Genomic DNA, 11,098 nt, shown 5'->3' with positions numbered 1-11,098 from the left:
TTGCTTAAAAGAACAGTACATTAGTAGTAGCAATTTCAAAAGCCAATAGATAAGCATTGGCAAAACCAATAGGTCTTGCCTATGAGAGCTATGGGCTTTGGCAGTGTTTAATGCTATGTTGTACAGCAGTGCGGCTGCTGTGCAGCATGCCAGAAAATTGCTTCATGAAAAAGCGCTTGACGTGGCAAGAATTAATTTGCTTTTTTTATTTGAGAAACTAAACACACTGGGGTGTGTGGTTGGGGATGAAGCAACACTGTGAGAGGGAGAGAGCGAGCACTGGAGAGAAGAGATTGCCGGTGAGAGGGGAGAACAAACAAGTGACAATGGGGAAGCTCACAGTTAATGGAGGGTGTGTCTGAGAGACTGCGGAGGTACAGGGGTAAAGAGGGGTAGACGGGAGAGGCTGGGGAAGCATATGGCCAATTGAGGGTGGGCAGACATTTTTGTTGAAGCACATGAACAGTGGAGGGTGAAATAGAGGGGCTGTGAAGGCAAATAGACAATGGAGGGTGGGTGAGATGGTATCGGAAGCAATAAAACAACAGAGGGCAGGTGGGAGGAGTTGGGGCATTAAGCTGACCATGGAGGGCGAACGGTAGGGAATGGAGAAGCAAGCTGGCATTGGAGAGCAGGAAAGGATGGGGAAGCAAGATGACAACGGAGGGAGGGCGGGAGGGGGCAGGCAGCAAGCTGACATCAGAAGACTGGTTGAGCAATTTGACAACACAAAGTGGGTGATAGGAACAGTGAGAGTAAGTGGACAACAGAGGGCAGGCAGGTGGGTCTGGGGTAGCAAGTTGACATTGGAGAGTGGGTGGAAGGGGATGGGGAAGCACATGTACAACTGAGAGTGACAGGGCAGGGCTGGGAGAACAAACAGACAAGAGGATGGGTAAGCAAGAATGTCAAGGGAAGGTGGACAAGAAAGAGGAAAACAGGGGGGGAGAAGTACATGAGAGAGTCAGATGGAAACACGTGCACACTCCTAGAGTGTTTAAACAAAGAAAAAAGTAGCACCTGAAAAATTAGCAATGGAAGAAAACAAGTAATGCATCTGTGCTCTAGGGGTGGGACAAACACAAGAAGAGGAAGGACAGCATACAGAAGCGGACAAATAAGAAGCAAGCAAATGAGAGTAACAATGAAGCCAACCAATGGTAAGCAATGTTAGGGTTCTAAGCCATTGTATGCTAACAACATGTCTCACAACAGACAGTGCTTGTGCTGTTTTAGGTTAGACCTAAAAAGAAAGGAAAGGAAGGAAACATCATTTTTCAATTTCTTCCAGCCTTATTTCAGTCAGGATTGGCAGCATATCCCTTTGCTTTTGCCACATTAAATGACTACATAGCATTCCTTAATTTGAAATGGAGGTTTCAGGTGCAGCCTGCCAGCACTCATGTTTGGGGACCCGCACTTGTTTTTGCTCAACAGGCTTTGATCCAAAGCAAAATAAAGAAAAACACAGAAGGGGTAAAGAAGGAGGAGGAGAAAGACAGAAAAACAGTCACTAAAGGAGAAAGCAGGAATGAAAAAGAACCTGCAAGAGTGAGATAAATGGGGCAGGGAGTGTATGGTGGTGAATAAAAGAGACATCAGATGGAATCAAGACTATGCAGCATTGTTATTTGGTACCCCCGGCATTCAGTAGTGCTGGCCATGGGCTTCTGAGCAAAATGTTAGGTCCAGGCACTTTTTTTTATAAATCAAGCAATTTTGCATGGATTGGTTGAATTTGAGTTATGGCTATTTCTTCTTTCGAAGAATATTAGCACTTGCATAAATGTCATTTACCCCACAGGCTAGCATGCCTTTCTGCCTCTAACTCTAATGAATGTGGTCATTTTCTATAGGTGAGGTCATGTCATCAAAGGGGTCAGATGGACTCACCTAACATGCCAAAATTGACAGCTCAGAGGAAGGAAGGAAAGCCAAACCTATGTGGCAATAAAGGATACATTTTAAGATAACTAAAGTAGGTAGTAAGTGTGCACCCAAACCATTTGACATTCTACTCTAATGCACTTATTTCAGCTATATTTTTAATTGAAAGACGATGGATCACGTTTTACCTGCTTTAGAAATAGTCGAGGAGTTCACTGGAGGCAGCAAACCCCGTGAATTGTTTGCAAAATAATTTTTTTCCTAGTAAAATTTAGTTAGGATTTGTATTCTTTTACCAAGTAGAACCTCAGTAGATGCTACAACGCTTTCTGTTTGGCCCTTTATCTTGCTGGGGAATCACACCGAGTCATGATTGTCCACACTGCTGCACCTCCAGGCTGCACTCATGGAAATGCTAAGCTCTCCCTCACTAGACGGTGCAAAGGCCATTAAAGGGCCTAAGGAGAGTAACGAAGCCTGTGTGGACCCGCTCGGGCCCTTCAATAGATTGGGATACGGAGCACTGCTTCTTGTACATTTTAAGTTGACTTTTTGAGTCATTCATTAACTAAAACTGATGCTTTTTGGGCATAGCCTATCCTGCCACCTAGAACAGAGTGGAACTCACTCGTTTCCAAATAAGTGAAGCTGGTTATCCTTACTTTCGACAGTCAGGACGAGGCAACTTGACACAGGTTGAACATATCCTCGGCATCTGAGGTATTGGCTAAATACTTAGATTTATTCCAGATGGACTGGCCACGTTCACTACTGCTTGAAATAACTGCAGTCAGAGTTCAGAAGAGAGCATTTTTAATTCGAGTATGTTATGCTATGCAGAATTGTAGCTGCACTATCACCCAGGAGGAGCGTATCCTGGCGCTGAGCAGGTGTGAGCCCTGGGATTTGGCTTTCCATATTCGTGGGATGTATGCATGTAGGAATCCAGACGAGCAGAGGTGTCTGGAAAGCAGATGTAAATGCTGAGGTATGCTAGGCCAGAGTCATGTAGTGCCTTGAAAGTGTGGGTGAGGAGCTTGAATTATGCTTGTTTGGGTATGGCGAGCCAGTGGGGCTCCTTCAGGTGTGAACATATCATCACAAAGGTTTAGCTATGGGGCCAGCCCACTTTTACGTGGGCTGTCAATACAATATCAGGACCACTGTTGAGGCAGCAGATGTCTTACATGATTTGATAAGTAAAATGGAATCCAAAATCCCATAATTATTAGAAAATATTGAAGATATTTATAACCATACCATACCTATAGAGACATTGTGCCCGATTCACAGAACTAACTTAAGACAAAATCCTAAACATACTGCCATTTACTCATTTTGATATTCACAGAAGGCACTTACTCATTGATGCATTCACAGAAGACACTCACTCATCAATGAGTAAGTGCCTTCTGTGAATACCAAAATGAGTAAGTCCCTTCTGGGAATACCAAAATCGTAGTAAGTTTAGGATTTTGTCTTAAGTTAGTTCTGTGAATCGGGCACTGAGTAAACATTAAGCAAGATACCAGGGCGACCCCCACAACAACACTCACTGCAGTGTTGATATAATGCCGGAATGAGTGGCCAGTTATCATCTGTTTGGGCAAATGAAGGGTATTGTCTGGACAATACCTGAACCCTCAAAGTCACCACTAATTAATAAAATCAAATGAAAGCTCCTCTGTATCCCCCAGGAGGCAGCGGCATAACACAAAATAATAGTGCACCCCTTCTGAATGGGAAGAGGGGCCTCTGAGTTTCCCTTATCACACAAATATTGATTGGCCTTGGTCTGAATGGCCCCTCTCGAAGGGCTGGAAGCCCCCCCCCCCCACCGCAGGGGCCCGCATTACCTTCTGCCCAGCCCCCCCCCCCCATACATTTCACAGTGCTGTGCAGCTGCAGCATAGCAGGTCAATTTAACGACTCTATTGGTTTTATTTTGTTGATTTAAAACATTGATAGGGTTCTAAAACCAGAACTGTATGTGACTGGTTGATGCGGTTTTCTACACGTCTAGTTCTCTGTATAGACTTGTTTTGTGGTTTACAATCGTGACCCAGAGGGCGTGCAGTTACAGGTTTCATAATGGCTGTTAAACCTCAGTTAATGTGAAAGTAACTGGATAGGCCTGGCGGTATTAGTGCACCTGAAAAACAGGTTGGGATTCAGGCCAGACTGGGTATTAGATGATGTAGAGGAAGGGAGCGTTAGTGGGTAGCAGCGTGCAGTAATATGCCAACTGGTGAGATAGCTCGGTGTGTTCAGGCGCCTGCAGAAGCGGGCCTGTGTGCACCGCATCCGAACACCAGATTTTTGAACCATGCTCCAATGATGGAGCTTTGCATTCTTCAAGGGTCGAAAAAATAAATCCAATGAAGGCGACTTGTGATTTTGTGTTATTTACAGAGCCAGCGAACTTCAAGCTTGTCTTTCCACAAAACATATATACAAGTACAAGATTTTATTCCTAGCTATATGTGACCTGTGTCTTACCTCGCCGTGTAGCTGCCGCAGGGTCCTCTGGTGGAGCAATGGTTGTGCAACAATCCTTTCAGTGTCGAAAGTCAGTGTCCCCAACAGAAGGCCTTCTCGCGCCGACAACAGGTGGGTATCAAACTGGATCTGGAGGACAATACGTTCTATTATAAAAATAATAATTTGTACATCAACAAAAAGCGACCAAAACGGGCTGCTGATATAATAAGGCAGACTTTTAAAATGTTTGCTTTTTCTCACTCAAATACAGTGTCGTGCATGAGAGCAGAAACACTCGCTCATGGTGATCACACACCTCCATGGTGACCCCTTTTCCCTCCTTGAGGCTGTTCCAATAATGAGCGTAAGCTGTGGAACCCCTGGGGTCCCAGGAACCACAGTACAGCTTATGCTAGTATACCCTGTATCCACCGTCCATCACAGCCTGGGCCAGATGTAAACAAATAATAAAGAATCTTGGTCCCACGTGGCGTTTCTCCAATATCCCCAGACAGCACAGGTGTACCAGCCTACCTTATGGACAGGAGAAATCGGACAAGTGTCCCACGAAAGTTGAGTGCAGCTTGCCCTTGGCATCACGTATATAGTTTGCAGCCCCTATATAAATCCCTTTTCAGGCAAGCTGTTAGAACCCCCAACAGCTTGCCTGAAAAAGGATATATATAGGGACTGCTACCTGCACACGTGATGCCAAGGGCAGACTGCACTCAACTGGCAGAGCCCAGCGCCTGTGGCAGGCCCTGCAGGCCAAACGTTCTTGGAACAAAGATCTTCCCTGAGTCAGTGAATGCCCTCTCTACTGGGGGCAGAAAATAGCATCTTAAACATTGACGTTTTATATGAGAATTATATACTCCTATATACCCTTATAGCTTAATGACAGCATTATGTCTAAATAAGATAGCACACTACACTTCCCGTATATATATATATGAAAGGAAGGCACATTATCATGCACACGTACAATGAAAAAATATGTGGAACATAATCAGAACATTAAACAGGTAGCCATGGCACCAGTGTGGCTACGCTTAGGTCAACGTTTCTATTGAAAAGCCATTTTTAGTTCTGCCGGGCGAATCTGCACACATCTTTCCAAAAAAGCAGGGTATGAGCAGGTCCATCATGAGGGGTCCAATAAAGAAGGCATCCCTAAAGGTGACATTTCTCATTTCAACTCCCACAGGATTCTTTGCTCCTCGATGAAGACAAAATAATGGAACTCTTGAATTGTACACATGAGATGTCACCAGTGATCAATGATGTCATTCAACATATCAGGAGTGATGTCATATGCAAGGTTATAAGGGTAGCTTAACCATAATTGGTGAATTTAAAGAGGGATTTAAGTTTTGCTTAAAAACCAAAACTGCACTTTACCTGTGATTTTGTTCAGTGAATATGCACACATTCACTTAAACAAATAATCACTGTTAAAAACCGAGTTCTGGCTCAAACGTGGTTAACCAGTGAAATTTGGCAGTTATGGGTTTGAACACACACAACACATGACATAAATCATGGTGTCTGTCATTATGTTTTTATGTTCTTCTAGTAACTGTTTTTGTGTATCTGTGTCATTGGCAAGTAGGTGTTGGTACATGGTGGTCACTGTGAGTTATGTTGTGAGCATTCATAACCATAACTAAATCATTTCACTGGTTTTACGCTATTGAACCAGAACTATAACTTTTTAAACTGTGGCTTTTTCAGTGATTTTCCAAGGTTTTGTTATAATGTACTTAGGGGTATAGTTACAAGCCCCTATAGTGATGGCGAAAGGAACCTCGCCTTATTTACAAGGCTGCATTAAGCCACTTAACGCGTCTTAACGTTGCCTCGTAAATAAGGCACCCTTTCACACTGTATTTAGCGTAAAAGGGGAGGGTAATGGGTGTTGCAGTGGGCGTTTCAATGCAACACCCATTGATTTTGATGCTACCCTCTATTTACAAGGGCAGCGTAAGTAGGAGGCAGCGCCTGGTCTTAAGCGAAAGGAGGAGAAATGCTTTATTTCGCCTCGTTTTTGCTGTTTCCATCTGTGCTGCCTTGTGCAGCACACATAGAAACAGCAAATTGCCTATTATTGTTTAGGTGCAGGAAGGTTCCCCTTCCTGCACATGAACAATCATTATTCAAAAAAATTAGTTTTGGGGCGTGGCTTGCAGCAGTAGAAAATGGCCGCAGCCTAGGGAGGCTCCGAGGTCCGAGGAACCCTCCCAGTAAATCCGTACATTTATCCGACGGCTCCCTCTCTGGAAAAGGGTGGCTGGTGGTGGCGGAGACCCCAGGGCAGCTGTTGATCCGGTCCCGCGGCTGAGCAGAGGATCCTGGCGGTCAGAAACCGCGGAGGTGGCGAGGGGCCTAGACTGAGGAGGTGAGCCGGGGAGTCTGTTTCCAGCAGAGCCGACTGAGGGCGCGTGAGACGCAGACTGGAAGAAAGCGCGAAGGAAGACGGGCAGGGGACGGCCGGTGGAGGCCCCCCCTCCGCCGACGGTGAGCTGCAGGAGGCGCCTTGGGTGTCCGGGAGCAGCCCGGAGAGAGGACTTGGCCGGAAAAGACGAGGCGGGTTCCCGGGCCCTACGAGATCTGGAGCCTAAACGGTTGGCTGCCCCGCCATAGCGCCGCTGCGCTCTGAGGCTGGAACGGCGGAGTGATAGCCTCGGGAGGTCGGGGCCCGGCCCCACAGTGGCGGCTTCAGCTTCTGGCCCTCGTCTGAGTAGAGGGTGCGGACGCAGTACGAGGGGACAGAACCTTGCACGCACATCGTCGCAGGAAGTGCAACTGAAGGATGACACAACAAGCTGCCACCTTATGGAAATGAACAGTGGCCAGCATACGGAACTTCCCTGCCCTGCACAGTAAGGAGGATCTGGTGTTGGGGTGATGTGCGGAGCACGGGAGAGTTGAGCGCACGCAGTACGGGTTCACACTGCCACATGGCGGCGGACTGATGGCGGCTTTTATTTATCGGGAGTGAGACGCAAATTGCCTCAAGGGGGGAGGCTGTCCCCAGAGAAGGTGGTCTGGTCCTGGGCGTCAAACCAATGATTGATTACTAAAGGAGCGGACAGCTGGAGTCCAGTGGGCGGGACTGGTCTTGGGACGCCTCCGGCGGCACGCTACAGGAGGCACGGGGTGGGAAACCCGACAGGCCACTTGGGGCTACGTCAGCCCTTTGGCAGGCGGCATTGATTACCACTCCTGTTCTCTCCACTTATGCGACTGCGCCCCCACTGCGACGATGAGTGGCAGGAATGCGAAAGGGTCTGGTCAGGCGAGGCTAGAGAAGTATGCCTACACAAAACCACAACCGGACGTGGCAGATCATGGTGCGACGCCAGGGACGGGTGCGAGCAACGCAGGTGACAAAGAGGTAACGCTTCAAGATATTATGGCGACGCTGAATAAAGTGCACGCGTCCTTGGACTCGCGCGTTGGCTCTGTCGCGACGGAACTCTCCTTGCTCCGGGCTGACTTCAATAAAATGTCCACCAGAGTGTCAGAGGTGGAGGTTACGGCAGCCGCTCTGACTACTGACATGGCCACGCTTAAGACACAAGTGCAGCAACTCATAGCGGATAACAAGGTTTTGGCGGCTAAACTGGAGGACCAGGAAGGGCGGTCGCGACGAAACAGTATACGCCTCATAGGTGTGCCAGAGCAGAGCGGCGGTCAAGCCCTTGACTTATTCGTTGAAGATCTTATCACAAATCATTTACACCCAAAGGGCCTCTCGAACTACTTCTCTGTTGAAAGGGCACACAGAGTTCCAGGAGGACGGCCCAAACCAGGGGCCCCTCCACGCCCTATCCTGGCTCGTATTTTTAATTACCGAGACAGAGACGTAATATTACAAGCTGCACGTGTTGCACCCCCGCTGAGACTAGACAATGCTACTATTTCCATTTTCCCGGACTACACGGCAGTAGTTACGAAGCAGCGGCGGGGATTTCTTGAGGTTAAAAAGACACTCCGCGAGCGTGGGATCAAATACACGATGCTATTCCCGGCGAAGTTGAGAGTTGAGGCTGAAGGTAAAGCATGGTTCTTCATGTCGCCGGGGGATGCACAGGAGTGGCTGGAGGGTTGGCGCAAGGCCCCACGTTTGGAACGACGGGAAGGAAGAAACGGCCAGCGAGGAGGAGAGGATGCACGAGAGGGACCGGAGTAAACGGCTGCAGGGAAGAGTGACATTGTTGGATGCAGTAGAGAAAGAACAAGCTGCAATGATCAGGAGATGGAGGCCTGAACAGACTTGCTGGCTGGAGCCTTGTCTTTGTTCAATTTACTAGACTATTGCGGGGACCATTGTACTTGCATCGGGGCTGCCCCGGACGAGGATGAAGGGAAATGGATACCGCGGCGGGAGCAGCCTGCTGGGGGGAAAACCGTGCCGTCCCGTCACCAAATATCCACGATCTAATGGAGAGGGAGCAGAGATTGCTATTAGGAATGAAGGAACAATGGGTCTCCAAGGACAACGGACAATCGCTCTCACCCCAAGTTATGGTACCAGGGAAGGGTATTAAGTGCTCTGCACTGTTGGGGTGGCGGGTAGTTTTGGGTCCGTCTTGCAGGGAGGGGGGAGGGAGGTATAGGGTTGTTTTTGCAATATTGGAAGTTGTTGATTATTGTTTTTTTAAGGGCATTGGCTAGACTGTGGTCTATTGGTGTTGGTTGCACAGCATACATTACATGCTTGCACTATGATAGAACAAATGGCTCAGGATCACCCAAGGGTTGAATCACCCACGCCCCCAGTGTGTCCGGGGGCTCCTTTATCATTGGTCACCTGGAATGTTCGGGGGCTAGGGGACAAGATTAAAAGAGGATTGGTTCTACAATATTTGTGCGCCTGCGATAGCCCTCTTGGAGGAAATACACTTAACAGGGACGACCTGTAGAGCGATGGTCCGGTTTGGGTTCAAAATGATTGTGCACTCTGAGTTCTCCTCCGGCTCACGGGGAGTGGGAATTCTAATAAGAAAGCATTTCCCGCTGATTATTAGCCAAACGTGGACAGATGACCAGGGCCGCTTCGCGGCAATAGCATGTCAATGGGAGGGGAAATCATTTAATGTACTGTCAGTATATATCCCGCCGGCGCTCCTTGCGGTGGCCCTTCCTGCGCTCAGTAAATTCCTCCTTACTCTCCCAGAGGGAGAATTGATAATTGGGGGAGACCTGAACGCTGCAGTCAATGGGGTTATTGACCGGCATCCTCCCAAACCACCCACTACTGGGATGTCCCGCATAGAGAGCTTTATAGAAGCCCTGGGTCTGCTAGATGCTTTGAGATGCCGTCACCCCACGACACGACAGTTTACTTATCAGTCGGGAGTACACAATAGCCTATCCAGGATAGACTACTTCTTGACGTCAGTGGACGGCTTACACAATGTATCGGACATAGAGATTAGACCCCGAGGGATTTCAGATCACTCCCCAGTACTGCTAACATACACGTGCCGGCGTTGGGTCAGGCGACGCATTTACCCCATACACCCAGGGTATTTGAATAATCCTAAAATCCTTACAGACCTCCGCACTACAACACAGCACTATTTCAAAGAAAATATAATGTTGGTTCCATCTTCGGTCACCCTATGGGAGGCATATAAGACTGTCATACGTGGGCGAGCCATTACCTCTATAATAGGTCATAAGCGTGAGAAGCAACAGGAATTAGGTGACATTGAATCGAGTTTGCATCAGGCTGAGGAACGCTATACACAGCAACCGATGCAAGAAACGTCCCAGTCCTTACGTGTTCAACAGCAGGAGTACAGGGAGTATTTGCGAGAGAAGGCGAGGTCCAAATTAAAAGCTTCACAACACAAAATATACGAAATTGGGGATAAGGCAGGTAAGCTCCTGGCTTGGCTCGACAAAAAAGAAAAAGCAAGGAGCTGGATAGCTCTGATAAAAACTAGAGAAGGGATAATGATCTCGGACCCACAAGAAATTGTAGCCGGACTGGCCAGTCATTTTGCCCAGGTTTACACATCGTCGTCAATTAACACGATTGAGGAGGCACAAGCCTATCTAAAAAACATTAAAATGCCCACATTACCACCAGAAGCGGTCAGCAAACTCGAGGCAGACCTCATGACAGAAGAACTACAGTTAGCAATTGAATCCTTGCAGACGGGGAAGGCGATGGGGCCTAACGGCATACCTATCGAGCATTATAAGAGGTTGGCGGGAACACTCCCCCCCCACCTGTTAAAAATGTATATGGAAAGTTTAGATGTAGGAGAGCTCCCGCGGGACCAACGAACGGTCACTATAGTGGTTATTCCTAAACCTGGGAAACTGCCGGAGGACTACGCCTCATATCGCCCAATCTCGTTGATCTATGCGGAAGCGAAAATACTCGCCAAACTCTTGGCGACCCGCCTGACCCCGTATATGACGGCCCTAATACACCCAGATCAATCGGGATTTATGCCAGGTCGCAATACGGCTCTTAACCTGAGGCGCCTTCTTGGGGTGATGGCCCGTACACCCTACATCCAAGAAGCGGCTGTTATTCTATCATTGGATGCCTGTATGGCATTTGATATGTTGGAATGGTCCTTCCTATTTGCGGTCCTTCGGCATCTGGGCTTCGGTCCTAAATTCTGTGCATGGGTGCACCTGTTATATTCGAAACCACTAGCACATGTTCCCGCCAATGGCCACATGTCAGAGGACTTCCAGCTGC

This window comes from Triturus cristatus, chromosome 1_2 (genome assembly GCF_964204655.1).
Source record: "Triturus cristatus chromosome 1_2, aTriCri1.1, whole genome shotgun sequence".
NCBI classification, from domain to species: domain Eukaryota; kingdom Metazoa; phylum Chordata; class Amphibia; order Caudata; family Salamandridae; genus Triturus; species Triturus cristatus.
This window is presented reverse-complemented; position numbering follows the sequence as displayed.